Source organism: Tamandua tetradactyla, chromosome 12, assembly GCF_023851605.1.
Source record: "Tamandua tetradactyla isolate mTamTet1 chromosome 12, mTamTet1.pri, whole genome shotgun sequence".
Lineage (NCBI taxonomy): Eukaryota > Metazoa > Chordata > Mammalia > Pilosa > Myrmecophagidae > Tamandua > Tamandua tetradactyla.
The window spans coordinates 38,327,628-38,341,310 of NC_135338.1; the positions used below are offsets into that span (position 1 = coordinate 38,327,628).

The 13,683-nt window shown below is 39.3% G+C and overlaps 1 protein-coding gene and 1 long non-coding RNA gene across 2 annotated transcripts in view; one reads left to right on the forward strand and one right to left on the reverse strand.

The window, feature by feature from the left end:
- Positions 1 to 13,683, forward strand: part of NRXN3 (neurexin 3) — a 1,607,649-nt gene that overhangs the window by 712,113 nt on the left and 881,853 nt on the right. The gene's annotated exons all lie outside the window — the stretch shown is intronic.
- Positions 2,280 to 11,532, reverse strand: LOC143652064 (uncharacterized). Its single transcript, XR_013160382.1, has 3 exons — positions 11,435 to 11,532; positions 10,194 to 10,433; positions 2,280 to 2,455 (listed from the first exon to the last, which is right to left on the reverse strand). It is a non-coding gene; the product is annotated as an uncharacterized LOC143652064 (long non-coding RNA).

Genomic DNA, 13,683 nt, shown 5'->3' on the forward strand with positions numbered 1-13,683 from the left:
ACCAATGCCAAATTCTTTAAGATGTCTTTTATGATGATCCACTCCTGAGTGGCAATAGCATGGGCCTGTAGGTTTTCTAGCTCAGCAGGTATTTACTCAGGGGATGAGATGGCATCTCCCTTTCTTGCAGACATTCCCTCCACGAGGGATTGTACTATGGATGCTTCTTACTGAAGAAGTGAAAACACTCACCATGAAAGCTGCACTTTCCATAGGGAAAACAGCTTCCTTTCATCCCTCTCAAGTTCTTCTGTAATACCAACGGGCAGTAGTTGGGTGCATTCTGTCACCTCCTGGTAAGCCCTGGCTGTGAGAGGTGTCTGACTTCGCTTTATGGGTTTTTATTACTGGCTCTATGCAGAATATATGGGTCTTGGCCATAATTTTTAGACATCAGGAAAGTTTTCATTTGACATTCTACTAAATTCCTTTATCTTATACATCTCTCGCTAACCCCAGTCTAGCTAAAGAAAGGAAACAAAAAGCTATATGATACATTTCCATATTTCCTATTCTTAATGTAGAATGTGGCAGTCTATTTTCTGAGCAGTTGTTTTGAAGGTTTGAGTAGCGCGAGATACACTAAAGCTATCAGCATAGAAATGAAAAGAGGAGTTGGGGAATTGCATTCCAATCTTCTCTCAAAGCCCGCGAATGATTTAGGTTGTTTCATGTTTTAGTGGCATCCCATGGAGGCCGTAATTTCACTGAGAAAGCTTTTGATATGCTCCTTTTTTTTGTATAAATGAGCAGGTTCATGAAGATAGCATTCTTTAGGCAACTTTTCTGCTCACATAAGAGGGAGGAGAATTGGGGGATTAAGGTAATTCCAAGAGGTAGAAGAACACCCAGGACCTTTGGTGGAGTTTCTAATAACTAAATAAAATAATTTGCCAATTATTCCTCAACTTTAAGTTCCTTAATTTGTGAATGAACCTCGAAGTATACACTGAGCATATATTGTATACCAGATACTGTGCTAAGGGGTTTTATTAGCTTTATGTTGCTTAATGCTCATAGCAGCCTCATGTGGGAGGTAAAGTTGTCATAGACACATTTCTATAATGTTGTGACCTAACTGACATTGATGCATTAACCAACTCCTTTTGGATTTTCTTCTTTGACCCCATTGCTTAGCTATCAAATTGTCCCCACATTTCAGCAAGAATACTCTAAGGGAGTTTTTTTCAGATGTCTAATTAAACTTTTTTTATGTATGTGATGGGAGAGCTAACAATTACCATGGGCTTAATATGTACCTGTTTTTATGTTGAGTAGTTTTTATGCACTTTATTTAACCACCCAAATAACCATAGAAAAGAAATATTATTACCAGTTCCTTTTTTTTAAATGAAGGAAATGGTGTTCATTGAGGATAAGGGACATCCCCAAGCTCATACACATAGAGAATCCCCCAGAGCCTGAGGATATAACCCCTGCAATGCCGCCCTCCTTCATGGTCTATTGTAAGAATAGAAAGAATCGTAGTGAAATCAGCTGTGCTTGCTCAAGTGCTTATTGCTTCATCTTCCTTTTTCTTAATACCTGTTCTCAATTTTTCAAGCCATTAATTTTGTATTAAATTTCAAGAAAAAAAATGTGTAAAGCAGAAAAGTATGCTATTCTATGGAATCTAAAGATTTGAACTTAAAACGATTTCAGGCTGGAGAACAGAACTTAAGGTAATGCTGTAAGTGAAAACACACACACAACACATGCAAAAATAACATTTGTTCAAATTTGACACTGCTTATATGAAGTTCAAAAGGGATTGCCTGGATTCTAGCAGCTTGGTTTAAGATGATCCTTAGAAATAGGGATATTTCTTAGGAACAGGGAGCTAATAAGAATTTTCCAGAGAGGGGATTCTAGACAAGAAAGCGTAGTCCTGTTTGCAGTGCCAGCCCAGCACTCACAGTACGTGATATAAAGCACACGCTCAACTAGATTGTCACTTCAACACATCACCAGGATTTTCGATGGAGTATATTGGATCTTTGAAAATATCTTTAATTTTAAAGCCAATGCTAGTGGGGTAACAGGACTCTCACAAAATTTAGTGTTTTTAGTTAGTTCTGTATTAACATGCATGTATCTTCTACAAATAAATGAAACTATAATAAAAAATAAATACATGGCATCTTATTTGCAGCTGATAGGGAAGCCTGAACTCAAGAAACTATAGATATGTTATTATTTTTTTTAATGTCCTTATTGGCTTCTGGAAAATTCTAATATTTTCTCTCAATCTCTGTTAAACTGATTACTTACCGTTTTGTGGAATTTTCAACTCACAGTACCTCAGGGTTCTGTAATGCTTCTGGAGCCCAGTTTTCAACATAGGCTACGTTTATTGTTGATATCCAGCCTCTCTCTTTTCTTGTAAATAGAGCACCCCTGCTGACTTGGCCCATTTGTAGATCGAGGCGCATGTCTCTGATTCCTCGTCAACTTTCTGCAGAAGAATAGGCACACTCTTTTTAAAGAGCTGCAGAGTCAAGCTTGGGTATTACAGAAGATAAACCCTTCGGTGAAGCTTCACCCTTTAAATGTGAATAGCAACCATTACCAAACAAGAAGACTCTGGGTATTTTAAATGTGGATTTCAGTTGACAGAGAGGTTAAGTGTGCTTGCAATCAGCTGGCTCATTTGAGGATTGTGGCACTCTATGTCATTTCTGGATCTCCTAGGTTGTTTTGAAATGAGGAAAGATTCTAACAAACTGAGATAATATCCCCACAAACTGTGAGTCTTGTCTAGAAATCAATTGTTAAACCTCCAATAGAGTTTAAATCAGGAAAGCTATAAAATCAGGTATTTTCTACTGTGATTTCCAGTAAGAAAGGATGTGTACTTGGAGATGCATTCAAGCCTTGAGAACATTTATTATGTACTTCTTGTATGCACACTGTATGAAAGAAAGAAAAGTTTCCAATTTAGCCCTGCAGGAATGTACTTTCCAGAGAGCCATTCAAAACCTACCCAAAGACGGGAAAATGATTTATACATGTGCAAAACTGGAAAAATAAAAGCATGTGCAAACTTAATTATTAAATGCTATGGTTCAATTTTTTTTCCTTTTAATCTGGACCATGGCTGCCTCCCTTGCAAGGTGCAAGCTGCTCACAGTTGAGAAAGGAGCTTGGTGCCATCCTGAAAGATGACCTTAAACTGACCTCCCATATTAAAATATTCTCTTTGAAAGGGACCGTATCAGTCTAAGAACTAAGCTGGTCCACAGAAAAGCCCTCCAAGGAGGGCAACATAGCATCACTGTTCCTAGTACAGATTGCTTCCCTTACTAGCTGTGTGATAAGGAAGTTTAAAATGTTCCATAAATCTCAGTTTCTTCATATCTGAAAAGGGCATAATAATAATTCCTACATTATGAATTGTTGGGAAGATTAATGGGATGATTATACCGTGTAAAAGTCTTTGAAATGTTTTATTTACATAATGAGTTTTCAATAAATGTGCAAGATTATAATTATATACAATTGCTATTATTCTCATTTGGTAGTTGACAAACTTGGGCCGAAAAGGGCTAAGTACCTTTCCCAAGATCACAGAGTTAGTAAGTGGAAAAGTTTTGAACCCAGGTCTCTCTGACTCCAAGTCGAGCGCCCTTTCTGATATGTACTCCCTTGTATTCATTGAAAACATTTTTTTGTGAGTAATGACTATGTGCCAAGTACCCTGTTAAGTGCTGGTCGACAAGGTAGACTCATCCCTTTCTTCACTGAGTGCACAGCCCAGCTGCCTCGAAAAATACTTCTCCCAACACCGCATAGTCCCTGGCAATCAGGACTATTGTCACTGGGTTCCCACCATGTCCCAGACCATTCAGTAACACGGACACAGCAAGGCTGCGGGGAAGAGGCTTCCCTAGGAGCAAAAATGGCCAGAATCCCTCTCCTGGAACTTGAAAGAGCAGTGACAGTGGCAAACTGCAGCAGCCAAGTGGAAAGCTGGGGGCACAGGGAAGGGGTGAAGACTGAGCACAGCTGAAATAGCTTCAGCAGCTATTACCCTACACAGTATTTACTATTATTTACTACTGTGTGGAGAGTTTGGGCTCTTGACCACGATCTCTGAATCTGTATTCAACCTTTGTTGCTTACAAATTACATGCAGTTTCCCTAAAGCTTTCTATACCTCTGTTTCCGCATCTCCAAGATTAGTATTATAGTACTTCTTACTTCATAGGAACTTAATAGGCAAGCTTGCCTAGCTCACCCAGGGTGCTCAATTAATATTAGCTATTATTGGTCTATGTCCGGGACTATATAGTCTCATTCAATTTTCATGTGGTGAAAATTCACATATCCCCATTGAACAGAGGAAGGTGGTGAATCCCAAGTTTGGACAGCTAGTAAGTGCAAAAAATAACATTTGAACATAAGCCTTCTGACCCAACCTGTGCTTTATTCCACTACATTGAACCTCCTCCCTTGTAGTTTTATGAGCCTGGGCTAAGTCTTTAGATGGTGAAAGTATGAATTCAGATGGTCTCTAGGTCCAAGAGTCTTCCTTCTAGAAGGGAAAATCATCCTAATATGTGAGGGTTTAAAATATTCTAAAAGAGTTGTGCATTGAGGGTCTTGGTATGCAGGGCATGGGGTGAGAGGGAAAATAGTGAGCTTGTGCAGACAAATGGTGGACAGCATTGAAAAAGCTGTCATCCAAGATGTGGGGTAGATGAAAGAAAGGTCATGATTTTAGAAATGGAATAGATTTCCAGCTCAATTTACATTCCTGGCTTTACCACCTGTCAGACCTAGAAAGCAACTGATAAACACATTACTTAACTTCTCTGAACCTCTGTATCCTAACCTGAAAAAGACAGAGTCCTGTAGAAATCAGATATGTATGGTATTTAAAAGACACAGTGCCATGCACATGACAAAGTAAGCTTCCATACCCTCTCCTATGGGTGGCAGAGAGAAATCAACCTTAATTTGTGGGGGGAAAGCAGCCTAGATGGTGGGGATGTCTGCAACAGAGGTGCAAAGATAGAGAGGTGTTTGGAAGACTGCAAATGCTACAAACCTGTGGAAGCCCAGTTCATATAGTTCATGTTTAAAGAAGAGGTGGGCTGCAAAGGAACATGGTTTTCATAATTGAGTGGTCTTTAATGTTTCAGAAAGTTTATCACCTGTAGAATGCATGACAGGTTCAAGTGAATAAATTGTTAGATGGTAGCAGGGTTTAAGGGAAAATAACTTATCCTTAGTAGTTAGGGAAGGATGTTATGGGGAAAGGGACATCAGCAGAAAGTGTCTTAGAAAGAAGCTGAAAACAAGAAATCTATTAAATAGTCTAATGAAGGTTAAATTGAAGCAGTGAACCTGATAATGAAAAGAGAAAAAAATAAAACAGTGACTAGAGCAATGCAGTCATACCCATCAGCTATTGCTGGGTGGAGAGGACTTTTGAGACAGCATAACTTTACAGTTCAAAAGTTTGAAAATCCTTTTCTAAGGTCTTTATGTCTTTGATAACTTGCCCAAGGAAAACATGATTGTTTGTCTGGGAAAATATCACAATATGCTTATACAGTGGTTAAAATTTTGAAAATAAATAAACACCCAGACAAGGGGAGAGAGAGAGATAGGAGGGTGCAAGACAGTGGGCATTCTCTGTACTAGCAGCCAAGCAGGAGCATGCTCGGCCCAGTGATCAAGCTTGTCTTTTGGCATTTGACCCTATATGGAGTAACATCTAAGAGTGTAGCTATCAAATCCAGATTCCTCTCACTTTTCTTCTCAAAGGTCAATTAAAGTACCTTAAAACAGTTTCTATTTAACTCAGCTGTCTATATTCCACATACAAGATTTCCTAAAGAATATAGTTTGTGACTCCTAGAGCTAAGAATTTAGGAACTTAATTTCTCTCTTAAAAATTTTAAATTTTATTTGTAAGCTTAGAACAGTATTTCTTTGGTCTCTAGAAGCATGACTCTCCACTTAGAAGCATTTTTTCGCCATTTGCTGAAAGGTCAACATCTGTGGAAAAGAACAGGTGTTGGAGGGAGAAAGTAGCCTTGCTAACTAGTACCTAAGTCATTTGACATAAGCTTTCACCTTTTGTGTCTTTTCCATACTTGAGAAAAATGAACACATGCATCTTCTACATGACCCTCCCATATTAGCCACGCAACACAAAGCACCATGGTGAGCTAATTAAAGTTCAGGAGATGAAGGCACTGGGAAGGTTTTCTCCAAGTGCATGTTCTTCAGTGAGATGATTTATTTAGCAGCATCCCAAATTCTGCTGTGGAGTCATTTATTTTAACAGTGGGATTGATTTGAGATCCCAGCAGAGGGTTTAAGCATGGGGTTTTTATTGTGTCTCATGCAAGGTTTCATTATCAACACCATTTAAGCACAAGATTGGGTAATCTATAAAGCATTTCTATCTGGCTTTGGGATGCATTTTTGTACTTATAATTCAGTGTTCACGATTAAATGAAATAATATATTGACAGCAGGTGTTCTATAAAGTTCAGGAGGGTTGGAAAGTGATGTGGATATGTGTGGCATTCAGTGACTACATTAAGCTTCAAACAAAATGCTGACATGGTCACTAAGGAGATCCATGGTGGCAAGGCTTGAGAGATGCCAGAATTCTCTGTACTTACCTTCTCATTCACTATTCCCTACCGACCATTCCATACTCAGAGAAACCAAGTTAATTCTTTGATGAATGCAAACATCAGCTTGCCATCACTCATCTTTGAGGGGTTCCCCTGGTAATAGAGTGTCGTGCCTGGTGCCGACCAAATGTATTCCCTCAGCCTGCCTGGAGGTCATCAGACCAGGACACCAGGACAGTTTTCAAATGGATGACAGGTTCCAAGCCAATCTGCCTTTCTGAGGGCCTTCTCTGCTGGGGGCATCTGCCTGGCCCTACTCAAGACAGGTCAAAGTCCCAGAAAGAAGGACCAAATTGGTGGATACATGAGCACTGGAATTGCTAAATAAATACTCCAGCTTCCTTGGTCCTTGGGTAGATGATTCTGAGAGGGTCCCTCATGGGGTCCTATCCCAGTGGCCCCACAGCAATAACCTGGTCATTAACCTGGGCTCCTCCCTCCCTTGTCTCACTCCCCAACACCTGCCAAATAAACCATCTGCACTTTAGTCCTCGTCCCAGGGTCTGTTTTTAGGGAGACCCCAGGCAAACACAGGCATAGACCTTAGAGCAGGACTGCTTCGTGGCAAATTCTCGCTCTATTACTTATAATTTTTAAACTTAAATAGATGATTAACTATCTCACTGCTTCAATTCCCTCATCTCTAGAGAAGGTATTGTGATTAATAGCTACATGATACTTTCATGATGCTTAAATTAAATAATATAAGTTAAGTGCTTGGCATTGTGTCTAGTGCATTCATTGTAAATATTAACTTTCATCATCATCATTAGAAGTAGTAGTATTGTTGTTTACTAATATCAATAACAGTCTGCTGCAAATCTCTAAGCAGATGGTACGAGCAACTATTGGATTTTAAGGTTCTGGCAGCTTTCTCAGACCCATTTAAACTCTTTAAGGTTCTAGAAACTTCTCCTGGTCTAAAAATCTCATACCTATAACTATGTAGAAGTTTAGAAAGAATGAATCTGGTAGGAAAAAAAGCCAGCTTCCCTTACCTTGATGGACAATATAACATGGGCATTGAGACAGAGCATTACGAAATGGAAATAGGATGGGCTAATGTTATTATTTATTTATTTATTTATTTATTTATTTATTTGCATGGGCAGGCACCAGGAATCAAACCTGGGTCTCCGGCATGGCAGGTGAGACCTCTGCCTGCTGAGCCACTGTGGCCCGCCCTAGGATGGGCTAATATTAAAATTCATTTTCCTGCCACATTAAGGTGATCAGTAAATGGCTTTCTAGAGTTTCGCTAAAATTTTGAAAAATTCAGTCAGTGGTACTTCTAAGTGTATTGTTATGCATTAGGGAGGAATATTCTAACAAGCATTTGTTCAGTAACTACTGTGCCCCAAACACTCTGTTTGTATATGACTTGATGCCTGCCCTCAAGTCTGGTGGAGGGGAAGGACAGATAAAGAGATAAATTACAGTACAAGCTGCACCAAGAAGACAAACCATTGATTTAGGCTCCAGAGGGGAAGACTGAAGGAAGGAGATTTTGGTATACTTAATCTGCAGTGGCGGAAGCTTTGCAGAGGAGGTCTGAGGCTCAAAGAACACACGCACTTTAAGTGAACACTTCCACTGCTAAGTGGGGAGCAAGCATTTGAGCCAAAATTTTCTTTCTCCCTGGCTCATTCCATCACACCAGGCAGTATAGGTGACTGGCGGAAAAGGATGGCAAGCCTTGCTCTCGTTGTATTCTAGCCCCTTAGAGCGAGAAACCCTAACACTTGTCTCTGTATCTGCTCACAGAGCTGCAGGGCATGTGGCACTTAGAATTTTCTTTTTGTTTGTTATACAGAAAATAATATGAAACTGGGATAATTCATACACACATAATTTCAGTGGACAAGGAAGAGAAAGACGACTGCATTACCTACTATTTAAAATAGGAAAAGAAAAAATGTTATTTTCCTAAGCAAGATCAAGGGGATAAGATGAAAGAATTGTGATCAGGAATGATATGCAGTCTTGCCTTTTACCCTCTCATTGATTCGCAACTTTAAATGTCTCTTTTCAAAAAAACTTAGGTGTCCTCCAATGTAAGGGAAAATTAGTTCAAGACTTGTGACTGATCAGGTTATATGTAAGACTACTGAGATTATCTTTCAAAAATTCAAGACCTTGGGGTTGCAAAGCAGGATTTGAGGAGTAGGTTGGTTAGAGGGGAGAGTGGTGTAAAGAACCAAAAGCATCTGACTATCCAAAATGTTAATTAGCATCCTGCCAGAAATAAGAAATGGCCTCTTTCCTTAGGAGACAAAGTAAGACATGAGAAAATAATTTTTTAAATTAATTTTAAAAGCAAAGATATAATCAATTCACATGCAGTAATTATATGATTTTTAGAAAAGAAAATGAGCAAGATTAGTCACGGTGGTAGTAAAGACAGGAGACCAGCATTTATTGAACACTTATGTTGTTCTCATGAAATCTCATTGGAACTCCAAAAGCTTTTGGGTTGTGGGTATTAATAGTCCCATTTCACAGCTGGGGGCCTCAAGAATCAGATATTTGGCACTAAGTCCCTTAGCTGAGGGGGCAGAAGTGGAATTAGCACACTGGCTCAGTGTTCGACTTTGAGAAAACTGTCCTCTCTGCTATAGACCATGCTATCTTGGTGAAAATATTCCAAAGGAGCTGGTGTTGAGTTACAATTCACAGGAAGGAATGTAATATTGCAAATATGGGATGGGATATTGTTCCACGGACACTGTTACTCACAAGCTAATTCTTGGATGCAGAAGGAAATTTTGAGGGTGGGATTAGGTAGAAATGGGAGAAGGCAGGCCCTATAGCATTGGCTGGTGGAGGAGCTTGTAGTTTGTGTTTGTTTCAGGTCAAATTCAATAATATTTTTCAACCCCTATTTTTCTGAGCTGGATGCTAGAGAATGAAAGTAAGGCAAGTGTCGGACTCAAGGAGGTTACAGTAGTGACTTTGTTAGCCCCAGGTCCTGTTTGAAAATGGCCAGATCTTTGTGTTTGATCTAGAAAAATATTGAAGGAGAGGTTTAATAATGGAATGATGGAGTAGTGGATATGGAGTCAGAGCATCATTGCAAAATCGCAGGACAATACAACTCTCGTAAAAAGAATACTCTGACAATACAGATGTATGGCAACTGGGCATTGGGCAAAGTTCTTGATGTCATGGGAAAAGAGTGGACGTATGTGTGAAACATGGCTGGGAAGTGGTTGGTGTCAGGTTGTAGCAATTTAGGTATGATGCATGGACCAAGACTGGCAGCATAGAATGCTATTAATTCTTAACTGTTAGTAGAATGAAGGGGAATTTTTGACGTATTCCTTTCAGCATTGTATTTTCTTAATGTTAAATAGGATAGAAACGAATCTAAGAAGGGTTTAGTGAATCGATAAAAACAAATGGGGGTAACTTCTGTGTGCTACTCACAGTTCTTGGAGTTGCTGGGTTGTACAAATATGTGATACCAACTAGTCCTTTGAGGACTCAAAATCCAGGTGGGTGGGTGGGTGGGAGAGAAGACAGCTCACAGGTAATTACCAGGTTTGCGATAGTTGACATAAAATAATTCCAGTTTCAATGATCTGTCTCCTCCTTTGTGATCTGATGACACCCTATGTGCATCTCGAGTAAACTGGGTATCACTTTGGACTGCAATGGTGGCACTGCTTTTCTGTCTTGATCACTAAGCTGTGCATTTCTCAAGGGCAGGACGAAGTCTTCCTTTTTGAATTTCGTGGCACTTAACTCAGAATGTCATAGTTTGAAGACAATAAATATCTAAATGAAGAAATACATGAAAGAATAAATGGTAGACTCATTTCATAGTTGTGATAGTTTATAAAGCAATAAAATAATCCATAATATATTTATGAATGTGTATATGGATATGTAGTCATATATGTATTATAGAAAGCAATATAATAATCTGAAACACAAATAATTTGATGATTTCCTATAAATTTGCTTTAATAGAATGTTGAAAAGACACAACAGACTGCCTTATTTAATTCTGTGGCCAAAAGGGCTTCAATCATTGGACATTTTTTGACCATCTACTTTATGCCAGGGAATGTGCTAAACATTGGGAGTGTCTTCAACTTTTTTTAAACAAATACTGTTGATATGGAAACATATCTTGGAATATATTGGAACCAGTGGGATATGATCATTTGGTCACTCAATTCTATCAAAAGAAAGGTCACTACTATTTAAGCTTACTTTGAGTCATTATGGACTTTTAAATCAAGTGCGATCTGAGAACAGAACACAGGAGGGCAGCAGAGAACAAGAAACAATAAACCAAAACCAAAACCAAAAAAATTTCTGAACTGCTGGCTCAGGAAAGTTAGACCTTGCTAAATTTATCATTGGCCTGGAGTCTATTTCTAATAAGGCTTATTCTTTAAATGCCATGACGTATTTTTAAATGCAAAAGAGAGGGTTCCTCTCCTAACTTTCGTTAGAGTTTGTCCATTTCCCAGGCCACACATCAAGCTCAGGCCCCTTTTTAAATCCGAAGCATAAGCATGACCAGGAAGAGGGCTTGAATGAAGAGAGCCCATGGGGCAGCCTTGCACACATCTTGCTCTAAAGCATTTTGAGCCCGCCCCCATCCTGTTCCATTCAAAGCTGTTTCTGGGGAGGAAGCGCCTTGGCAGTTTCATGAACCCCCGCGACTCCATCCCTTCTATGATTGCCTTTATCCCAGGTCCCTCAGCACACAGCACATCTCCCTCCTGCTAAGTAAAGAGAGACCATGGTCTCAAACATTGACTCACTTCCATGTGCTTCCCTGGGTTCCCTAGGACTAAGCAAGTGGCTCCCAAATATGTGGGAGCAGTGGGTCAGCCACTTTCGTTTCTGACTCGGAGCTATGACTAGAATGTGCCTAAAACCAAGCACTGTTTCTATGACATCATTAGGCACAGATCATGATGTCACTGGAAGGCCATGACAGTTTGTAGGTGGCAGCAATGGTTGAACACACAATTCTTATGACTCAAAGGGTTGTGGATATTGTATGTGAATATATACAGCCCAAATCTGCTTTACCTACTAGTACATTAGGCCCACCTTTCCAATGACCAACATCTCAAACTCAGGTTGTCCGAAAGAGAGCTCAGTGGTCCTTCTAAACTCAGGTCAGGTCATCATTCTTTTGAGTTCATCTAGCAGAAGGGGCCAGATCAAATAATATGTTGTGGAAATCCAGACGTAACCTCAAATTATGCCTTTTCCCACCCGTGTCCTCCAGCTGGTCATCTCATTAATTCTCCAATTCATACCTTTAATTCATCTGTCTCTGCTATTGAGCATTTTAAATGCAGGATCTATTTGCCTGTTTCCAAAAATGTTCAGTGTTTTCTCTCTAGTCTGCCTATTCTACTCTTCTAATTCACCTCACACTCTTTTTATTTTTTTTATTCAGCTTTCCACAGGTTTTCCATTGCTCACAGAATAATGTGCAATTCCTTAACATGATATGCAGTGCAATATGTTTACTACCTTAAGTCTCACTTTACAACCCACATTCCCTCTCTCCCTAAACATATACAAATACCCTCTCCATGATTTCCATCTTCCACCATTTTCTCTGTAATATCATCTACCAGAGGTGGGATAGCCCAGAGGTTAAGCAGATAGACTCTAGAACTGGATCAGGGGTCAGCAAATTATGATCCTTGACCAAACATGGGCCAATATGTCTTTTTTGTAAATAAACTTTTGTTAGAACACAGCTATACTCATGTGTATTCTATGAATACTTTCATATCACAACAGCAGTACCAAGTAGTTGCAGTGGAGACAATATGGCCCACCAACAAAAAATATTTACCATCTTGGAGTTCAAATCCTGCCTCTGAAATAATACAGTTGTGAAATATTAGGTGATTCATTTAACTCCTCTGTGGTTCATTTTCTTCATCTGTGAAATAGGGATAACTGTATTTACCATATGATAAATGCTAGGGCATACTCTCTCCATGATCCCCATAAAAAAAAACCCTTGTGACCCCTTTTGGTATGAGTCCTTGAAATATTGTATTTTATTTCTATTATAGAAGTTACTATATAATATGGCATTTTCATATTATTTTCTAGAATGCCTGTCCATCTCCCCTATTTGATTATAAATTATGTGAGGTCATACACCGAATTGCATACTGCTGACATTCAATATATTCAATATATGTTATATAGGTATTGCAGTCTTTCAACAGGTTTAACCCCTCCTAGTGAGGGGATCATGAGATCTGATTGTTAACTATATTCATTAGAATGGGTATTATTATTGAACAAATGGTACATCTTAGAACATGGTAACAGGGGGCAACAGTAATAGTCCAAGGACAAGATTCTCCCTGTGGTCCCCAGTGCAGACCCTCCAGCTTCTCTCAAGCTCTCATCTGTAGCTGGGGAAGTCCTCAAAGGCCCTCGATGGTGGCCTCTTGGCCACCCTGCTGATGTATCTAGTTACTGACAATGGCCAAAGTTGAAGCCCTCTCCTTGGGATTAAAGGAGAGAAAGAAAACTGGGATTTATGGATTAAAGCAGTAAGAATAGAGAGAAATTTAAGTACATACCACCCAAAGACTTGTACATGAACGTTCATCATGGCCTGATGTGTAATAGTCTCATTGGAAACAATGTGACTGTTCATTGACAGGCGAGGAGATAAGTAAGCTATAGCATGTCCACTACTCAGCAGTAAAAAAGGAACAAACTACTGGTAAATGCAACAATGTGAATGAATCTCACAATAAAAGGAGTCAGAACAGGAAAAGAGTACATACTGTATTATTCTGTGTATATATGATTCTAGAAGTTGCAAACTCATCTATAGTGGCCTGGAGAAGATGAGTGGTGTGAGGAAGGGATTATCAAGGGGCACAAAAAAACTTTTGGGTGTGATGGATGTATTCATAATCTTGGTGATGGTGATGGTTTCATGGGTGTAAACACATGTCAAAACTTATCAGACTGTACCTCTTAAATATGTGCAGGTTATTTCAATCATGCCTTGGTT